Source organism: Ursus maritimus, unplaced genomic scaffold (assembly GCF_017311325.1).
Source record: "Ursus maritimus isolate PB19 unplaced genomic scaffold, ASM1731132v1 scaffold_8, whole genome shotgun sequence".
NCBI lineage: Eukaryota > Metazoa > Chordata > Mammalia > Carnivora > Ursidae > Ursus > Ursus maritimus.
Genome location: NW_024426996.1, coordinates 36620381 through 36629561, shown reverse-complemented (window position 1 = coordinate 36629561; position 9181 = coordinate 36620381). Strand labels below are relative to the sequence as shown.

At 34.4% G+C, this 9181-nt stretch overlaps 1 pseudogene; it reads left to right on the top strand.

Annotated features, from left to right (window-relative positions):
* Positions 1-1749: 1749 nt before the first annotated feature.
* On the top strand, positions 1750-2322 carry LOC103672821 (annotated as a pseudogene).
* Positions 2323-9181: the final 6859 nt, after the last annotated feature.

Sequence of the window (9181 nt, the reverse complement as noted above, 5' to 3'; positions counted from 1 at the left end):
GAAAAATCAATGTTGATTTTAAAAACATTTCTTCCTTAATACTCAAACAGGAGCAGTTAAAACCTGTTTTTTCTCAAAAAGGGATTTTATTTATTACCCCTCTTAAATTTTATCAGTAGTAAATCTATCTTCTGTGGAGTGCCAGCCCCGTAGATAAATGAATGGTTTCTGGGTATGTTAAAGTAAAGACATATGTTACATATAACCTTTTGTATCTGCACTTCCTTGGCTGGTTGAACATTCCCTAGCTTGATTATAATAGAGAAAAAACCCAAAGGATTATGCATATATTTCTCCATCTTCAAGATTATAAAGAATATTATCATTTTCTACTGTTTTCTAAGATGTAAGTCTTTGGACCTGGTCAGCCCTGACATGCTATCCAGTATTTGGGAAAGCAAGCATAGTACAGCAGTCCTAAAACAAGTTTGGTGGCTGAGGAACACTGGCTTACAGAATGTCCGTATCCAGTTCTACAAAGCTTTAAAGCTGTTCCTAATAAAAAGCTTCACGAAGTTTGGAAAACAGATCATGTTTCCAACAAGCTGAGATTCGTTTTTAAGATCTTTATCAGGATGTGCTCTGGGAGATGGGATAAATGGAAACCCATGAGGGACTATGCAGTAGGAGCAGATAAGGAATAAGTATGGGGGAAAAATACTCTAAGATAATCAACCAACCAAAAGTCCTTGATTAATTACATTGGTATTCCTGCTCTACTTATTCTCCACAGTTGTTGTTAAAGCTAGTAATAATCCTCTTGGTTTAGGTACAATAAAGCAAGGCTACTTTCTTTTCACGCAATCTCAATAGTTAGATAAATTCCATTAACCCAAGGGATGCATCAACTCCTTAAACAAAGACTTTTCAAGGCACAATCCTATTGTAAAAAGGTCCAAGAAGCCTTTTCATATAACATTTAAAGGCAGACTATATTACTTCACATTTCCTTGTGGATTTTAAAATGTATCTCCAATTCCAGCCATAACCATTATCATCATTAGTGCACAACTATTAAGGGGTTACTATGTGTTAAGTATTATAGTTTACAGAGTCATTTGACTTTCCCTCATTACAGAAAAAAAAGTTGCATTTTAAAACAAGTCCTTGATCTTCAACTTTCTTTCAGTTCACTTTCCAGGCAGTTCCACATCATACTGTCTCTACTTAGAACTTGCAATTTTTCCCTGTTATCTCTTCTTGACAGTTCCTCGTGTATTATAGCTCCATGGAGATGTTTCATATTTTATTCTAACTCCTGTCATTTGCTTGACACAGCACTTCTAAATAAAAAAAAATGTACACTGCATATTACTGTTTCTCATAGGAAAGTTTTTGGCATTTTGTGTGAGATGTTATTCTTTATATAGGAATGCCCCTCTTATTATAAAACGATTACTGTTCCTGACCCTGTCCTCAAAATTTTATTACATATACTTGCAAGAATAGAACAAAAATGTTTCCATTCTTTCACAAATGCCCTTTAAGAGAGTGATGCCATCCTTGCTTGAGAACCACTGCATCTAAACAAACTAAACATTCTCCAAAATTCAAGCATTACTATTTAACAGATGTTGGAGACAATAATTCTACTAACATATTAGAAAAATGCCTGTTATATTTTGCAGTAAATACATATGTTGTTGGGTTGAATTCTGACTCAGCTGACATCCCCAGATTGAAAACTCTTGAGTCATGGAGACGGCAGCATGGTAGCAACCGAGGTGTGAGAATTGTGGGACAGTGGCCATGGAGGCTGTGCTGAACAAGCTGGTGTCTGTGGATGGCCTGCTGAAGTTTGAGAAGACATTTCAGTCTGAGAAGGCAGCAGGCTCCATGTCCAAGAGCATGCAGTCTGAGTGTGCCTGGTGCGAAGTAAGTACAAGGACATCCACGAAGGCACTGCACTAGAGGAACAGCGGGATTAGGTCTTCTACCTGACTCTGGGGAACTACCTGCTCAAAGAATAGAAGTCACTCAAGTATGTGCGGGGGCTGCTGCAGATACAGTTCCAGAACACAGCTGCAGACACAGCTCCAGGCCAAGGAGCTAGAATGGCTCATTGACAAGGCCATGAAGAAAGATGGACAACTGGGCATGGCCATTGCTGGAGGCATGACCCAGGATGGGACGGGCCTGGCTGGACTCATCGGACTTGCTGTATCCAAGTGCAAATTCCGAATGAGCCTGTGCCTCCTCCTCTGCCCAGGGATATGGACAAGCCCCTGGAGAACACTTGGAGATGACAAACTACGAGATATTCAGTGTAGTTCACTACGATGCGAATGTTATCAAACATTTTTTGTTGAAAGAATTCTTTAAATATAAAAGGCAGTTCTGCAGCCCCTGTCAAAGTTGCCTGATTCTGTAGCCCGGCTCTTTTCTGGAGGCGTAGATAGCAACATGTACACGCAGGGATTATAGCTATGCGGCATTAGGTAAATTTGACCTTATATTTTTCAGTGTGTCTTCTAAGTTATCCACAATAAGCATCATAATGTAAATTGAGAAAAATCATTAGACACTGTTTGCCTATTATTTAAGAAATTTCTATCTTTCTCTCAATGATACAGGAAATTCTGAGGTTTTTAAAGAAGACCACAAAGAGAGCAAGCCTAGAAGTGAAAATTGCCATGATTATCCAATGAAATAACTACGCCAGATAAGTAACTAATGCCACTCTGTTTTCTAACACTCAAAACCTTCTCAAATTATGATACAATGATGTGTTCATTTTAGTTATCTAATTTTAAAAGTTGCTATTGCTTAAAATGCTTAAATGTACAGATTTACGTACAAATATTGGTGCTGTAGCTTGCTTACTGATGTGGTATTTAAAATGTTAACTTTTATATTCTTTAGTTTTCTGGTTTTTTTAGGGACACAAGATACCTTCAAATGTTGTAACAAGGATTAAATAAGAAACTATTAGATATGATAGAAATAGAAATAAAAACTTAGGAAGTAAAGCCTGGAATATTAGTGTTCAAAAATTGTAGATATAATTACGAAGTTTTGTTTTTTTTTAAGATTTTATTTACTTGAGAGAGAAAGAGAACACACACATGCGGTAGGGGGGTGGCAGAGGGAGAGGCAGACTCCCCACTGAGCAGGGGAGACCGACAAGGGGCTCCATCCCAGGACCCTGGGATCATGACCTGAGCCACCCAGGTGTCCCTGAGGTTGTTTTGATAATTTAGAAATCGTCTAAAATGTTTTAATTTCATAACTATTTATGTAACTACTTCTAGAATAATGGAACTCCAAAAAATTTGCAAAATACAAACCCACATTCTCCTGAACCTAGAAGTCTAAGGCTTTCTCCTTAAACAAAAATACATCTGAGTAAGGTGGTGCTTATGGTACAAATTGTATGTTTTTCTACTATGTATTCCATTTTTACATTTTAATGAGAGTGAAAAATTAAAATTTTATTATTTCATTTCCTTTTCAATTTGTTAGTGTTAAAACTGACTTGCAAAAACTTTAAGAGCATAAAGTGAAAGGAGAATATATCCTTAAAGTAACTTTTCAAATAACCTAGAAATTGTAAAAGGGAAAAGGCAGAACTCCGAATTGCCAGATTTCTTTTTGCTAAATTAATAAACCACATTTCAAGTTAGCCCTCCCATCCTCAGTTTTTATTTTTCATTTAGATTAAAATATTGAAAAATTAATCTATGTAAAAGTGAAATCTGTCAAGTTTATTTGTTAGGATATCTGAGTGAACTGAAAGTATATTTCCCCGTACCTGTCGAGGGATGACAAACTTACTTTCAACTAAAGTTTTTACATTGCACTGTTTAAACTTCTCATTTTCTAACATTACCAAACAGGATACTTTGAAGATTATGTTTCAATAGCTAACTACAGAGATTCTAAATTAAAGAGTACCTGTATCAGGGTGCCTGAGTGGCTCAGTGGGTTAAGCATCTGCCTTCCGCTCAGGTCATGATCCCAAAGTCTTGGGATCGAGCCCTGCATTGGGCCCCTTGCTTGCTCAGCGGGGATTCTGCTTCTCCCTCTCACTCTCTTTCTGTTTGTGCTCTCTCTCTCAAATAAAAAAATAAAATCTTTAAAGAGTGCCTATACCAATGTAGTGAAAACCATTAAGTATTTTGAAATTTTTTGCAGATATTATAATCTTAAAGCTTCAAAAGTCAAAAATATACTAACATATCTTGGTAAACATTTATTCTAGTATATATACTCAATTACGAGTAGCTTTTTAAGCACATATAAAGATTCCTTAGTCTATATTTTCTGTACAAATGTTGCATGTAACAACTTTTGTAAAAACCACATAGGCTTAAAGAGTGTTTTTATTTTAGAGAGTGAGCCAGCATGCGTGCGTGAGAGAGTGCACAGGAGGGAGAGGCAGAGGGAGAGAGAGTATTAAGCAGGCTCCATGCTGAGCGAGGAGCCAGATGTTGGGCTGGATCTCATGACCCTGAGATCATGACTTGAGCCTTGAGCCACCCAGGCACCCAAAGAGTGTTAGTATTCTGTATTTTAGTTTGTTCATATTTAATAAAAACATAATTATGAAAGTAATTATGCTTCCCTAATACTTTATCAAATTGTAAATTTATATTATGTTTTGTGCTATGCTCAGTAACCTCTTTTTTCTTGGACTAAATTTGTTATTTGATATTAAAGGAGCTTTATAAGTACAAATGTGCATAACTAAAGTCTTTAACCATTTTGTCTATGTCTTACCTCCCAGTTAATTACATATGCAAAGTAACTCTATGGTCTTTGTCATCCAAGTTAAATTTTCACTCAACCAAAGGTGTTTTAGCTTAGGCAATAGTCGTTGTATAAACAATAAACAATATTTTAAAGAAAATGAATTCTAAAGTCTCCATCGTTTAAAAATATGCTAAATCATGATATATGTATATGTACATAAATATATGCATGGAATACATTATCTAATACATAATAAAACTATTATATCTTACAAATTTTACAACTAACTTTTCAGTAACAGATATATTTGATTATGCACTGACATACCTGGTTATCAGATTAGTTCCTTATAACCATGAAAAGAAAAATCTGGCTGGATTTCTTGAAGATATAGCATCATTTAGAAAGTTTTATTTAAAATAGATTTTAATGTCATTTCTACTAGTTGGTAAAACTTAAATATTAGAGGCTAAATATTTGCTATCATCAGGACTGATTTTATTTTTAAAAATTTTTAGATATTTTATTTATTTATTTGACAGAGAGAGAGAGAGCACATAATTAGGCAGGGTGAGGAAGAAGCTCTGCTCAGCAGACAGCCCAGTGTGGGGCTCAATCCCAGGACCCTAGGAGCATGACCTGAGCTGAAGGCAGATGCTTAACTGACTGAGCCACCCAGGTGCCCCAGCAGGATTGATTTTAATATCTTGTTTTGCTTACTCTTAGAATAACTGGACTAGATAGAGAATTCAAACTGGAAGAATATGACAAGGGATGCAACCTAAATATAATTATTAAATAAATTAAAAGCAATTGCTGGTACCTATATGAGTTAATTACCAATGCCTTATATAGTTTCATATTTTTTCCTGAAGCTTAGAATTTTATCAAAAACAGACATAAAACAGCATTTCCTTAAATTTATTCCTCAAAAAAAGATACTGTAGAAAAATTAAATTGAAAGATGACAAGAGATTTCAAAATTGTATCATGTCAATGATAAATTCCTGATTTTGAGGATTCTACTTTGCTCAGGAAAGAGTTCTTTGTTTATAAGAAATGCACACTGAAATATTTAAGGATAAATAAACACAGTATTGTAGTTGTTTACTCACATTAAGCAAATGGAAAAAATGCAAACAATTTTTGAATCTGAAAAAGGTATATACAGCATTTCATTAAAGTATTGTAGCATTCTTGCAATTATCCTTTGTTTGAAAGAGCCAAAAAACCAAAATAGGTATACAAAATTTAGTTAGAGATTTAAAAAAAAATAGCCTACTAATCCAAGTTAAGTACCTTTTTTCAGTTAAGATATAATGCAAGCAATTTCAGGTAGTCCTGCAGTCCTCAGACAGATTTTTAACGTTTTTTTTTTTTGTTTGTTTGTTTGTTTTTAAGTAGTAACACGACTGTATCTGATTTGTTGCAAATAAAGCAATCACAAATTAGCAACGAACAGTCGAAGGATTTTGAAGAGGCCTTAACCAAATAATATTTAACAGGCCAATTATAATGACACTATACAGAGGAAATACCGATCATTTTTTGTTGGTAAGATGTGTTGAAGCCATATATTAGAGTTTGCTGTGTAAATACAAATTATAGAATTAGACCATCTAGCTTCTAATCCATATTTTGGCTCTTAGAAGCTCTGTGCCCATAGGCAAGTTACTTAAACCCTCTTCCTTCAGTTCCCAAATCTGCAAAATGGGTGCAAAAAAAAAACCCAAAATAGAGTTAAGCAAATACATATATATATAAACTGTTTAAAAATATATATATATAATTTGGTACAGGATATATATGTATTTAGGAAATATATATATGGTACAATCAGATATGGAAAATTAAATTTGTGTAACTTGAGTATTTTCTTCAATGGAAGTTTTACAGAGCTCACCTGAAGCCTCCACCACAGCAAGCATTCCTCTTTGCCACTCTGTAGCATTCACTAAGAAAATATTTATAGTTCGGTCAGAGATCATTTTATGTACGTAACTTACTCATCATTATTCATGTATTCACTTAACTATTTATATATTGAATCTACTATTTTGCCAATCTGGAGAAAATGCATAGAAATACCTAAAATGAAAGATATGGACACATTGTATGTGTTTCTGCAGAGAGAATTTAAGGATGTTGCGTGGGAGGTCTTGGGAAGGGTTAATAGAGAAGACCTAACATAGATGTTATTTAAAATGTGGTTCGAAGGGAGGGGTTTCAGAAATTAGAGTGGGATAGAACAGCATTCCAAGTAAAAGAGTTATCCAACTGAAAACCTGAACAGATTCTCAAATCCACAATAGCATTAAAAGTTTTATTTTTAAGCTATAGTTGATATCATCTCTCCTTAAAAGTCTCAAAAGATTCTTCTGCTCTTTAAATTTTTTTAATTGAGAATGCCAGACCTTTAAAAATAGAGCTCTCAAGATTAATTTAGCCAGTATGAGGACTCATTCAATGTGTGTGTGGTGGGGAGCAGCCCAGAAGACCAATGAAAAGTGATTCCAGTTGTGACAGATAACCATCTACCAGGAAGGATCCCAAGAGTAAACAATAAAAAGAGTTTGGCTACAGGGACTATAAAATGCCAGACTATATTTAACAAGGAATAGGACCAAGAAACATAACCTCTATAAAGAATGCTATAAAAGTTTATTTAGTAATATAAAAAGATTTGAATAAATGGAGAGATACATTATATCCTTGGATAGAAAACTGGATAATGCAAAGATGGCTAACTGCTAGGGCTAGCACATTTTAATCCAAACCCTAGAAGGGTTTTAATCCAAACCTTAGAAGATTTTATCTTGAGATTCTCCAGATTCATTCCAAAGTTCATCCAGAAAAGAAAATGAATCAGCTGTTTAAATAGCTTACTTTTTGTGTATTTCTATCAGATATATGTAAATTCAACCAAAATAAAAATGTAGTATTAAGACATGAATAAACAATACAAACACATGCAGAATAATGGTATCCATTATTTCTGTGAGTGTAATTTAGAAAAGCATAAACTATAATATCAGAAAACTCACAAAAAGGTATTTGAAGACAAGCAACTTTGAAAAAAATGTTTAGCCTAACACCTTGCCACACTATATTTTTTCCTCTAAAGAATAGACTATAAACATTGGAAAATAAAAATATTGTCTAATTCTACAGAGACAGATAACAGTCTAAGATAAAAATTATGGTTGTACAGAAACTTCATAATTATACATAATTTCACTTTAGTGTATCAAAAATATATCAGTGACTGAGAAAATATATTTAATGAATTTCCTATAAGTTTATGCATTTTTAAAAATCAGTAGTATAAGCAAAAATATGAAGTCATAAAACAGATATTGCCTCAATCAATCACATTTGAAAACTTAGTTCAATAAGTCTCCATCAACATGGATTATTCTATTACTTTCAAAAAGGGTTGGCATTATAAGGTGAAAATATGTTCATGTCCTTTAACTCACTCTTCACATTTTTGGGAACCTATTAAAGGGAAGTAGTTGAATCTATTAAAAAGTACTGGGGCAACTGGGTGGCTCAGTCAGCTAAGCAACCAACTCTTGATTTCAGCTCAGGTCAATGATCTAAGGGTCGTGAAATCAGGCCCTGTGCTCAGTGTGGAATTGAGCCTGCTTACGATTTTCTCTCTCCAATTCCTCTGTCTCTCCCCGGCAATCCACTTGTGCACACTCTTAAAAAAAAAAAAAAAGTACTACTAAAGTACACAATAAACACTATTGTGATATTCTCATATCATAAACATGCTCAAATTATAAATAGTTGGTCCTTTGATACAAATATGTGCACTAATAAAAAATGAGGAACAAGGGCTCCTGAGTGGCTCAGTTGGTTAAGCATCTGCCTTCAGCTCAGGTCATGATCTCAGGGTCTAGGGATGGAGCCCCACGTAGGACTCCCTGCTCAGCGGGGAGTCGGCTTCTCCCTCTCCCTCTGCCCCTCTCCACCCACACCCCCCCACTCATGCTTGCTCTCTCTCTCTCTCTCTCAAAAATAAAATCTTTTTAAAAAATGAGTTACAAAAACAATTGGGAAACAGTAATGTTTGTGAAAGACACTTCGTGTGTATATATGTATGAGAGAGGAAGGTACTTAGAGATAATAGGCTAAAAAATGTGGTTATTTTAATTTCTTTGAACTTTCATGTCTTTACCTATTCAAAAACCTAACAGGATTTTTGTAAGCACAAAAGAAGGAAAAATTTGAAGCACACTGGAGTGCTATAATCCATGTAAAAGCACATATAAAGCACACGGCAAAGAGTTTATACATAAAAAGCAAACTGTTACACTACTTGCTTTTGCCTATGCTTTTCATTAGCAAGCTTATATTCTATGCATTTATGTAACACTTTAGATTCAAATAGAAGTAATATTTTAAACATTTTTATGACTTGAATTATGCACATAGTGTTACATTCACAGTTACACACTTCACTTGAATCAACCAAGAAAAT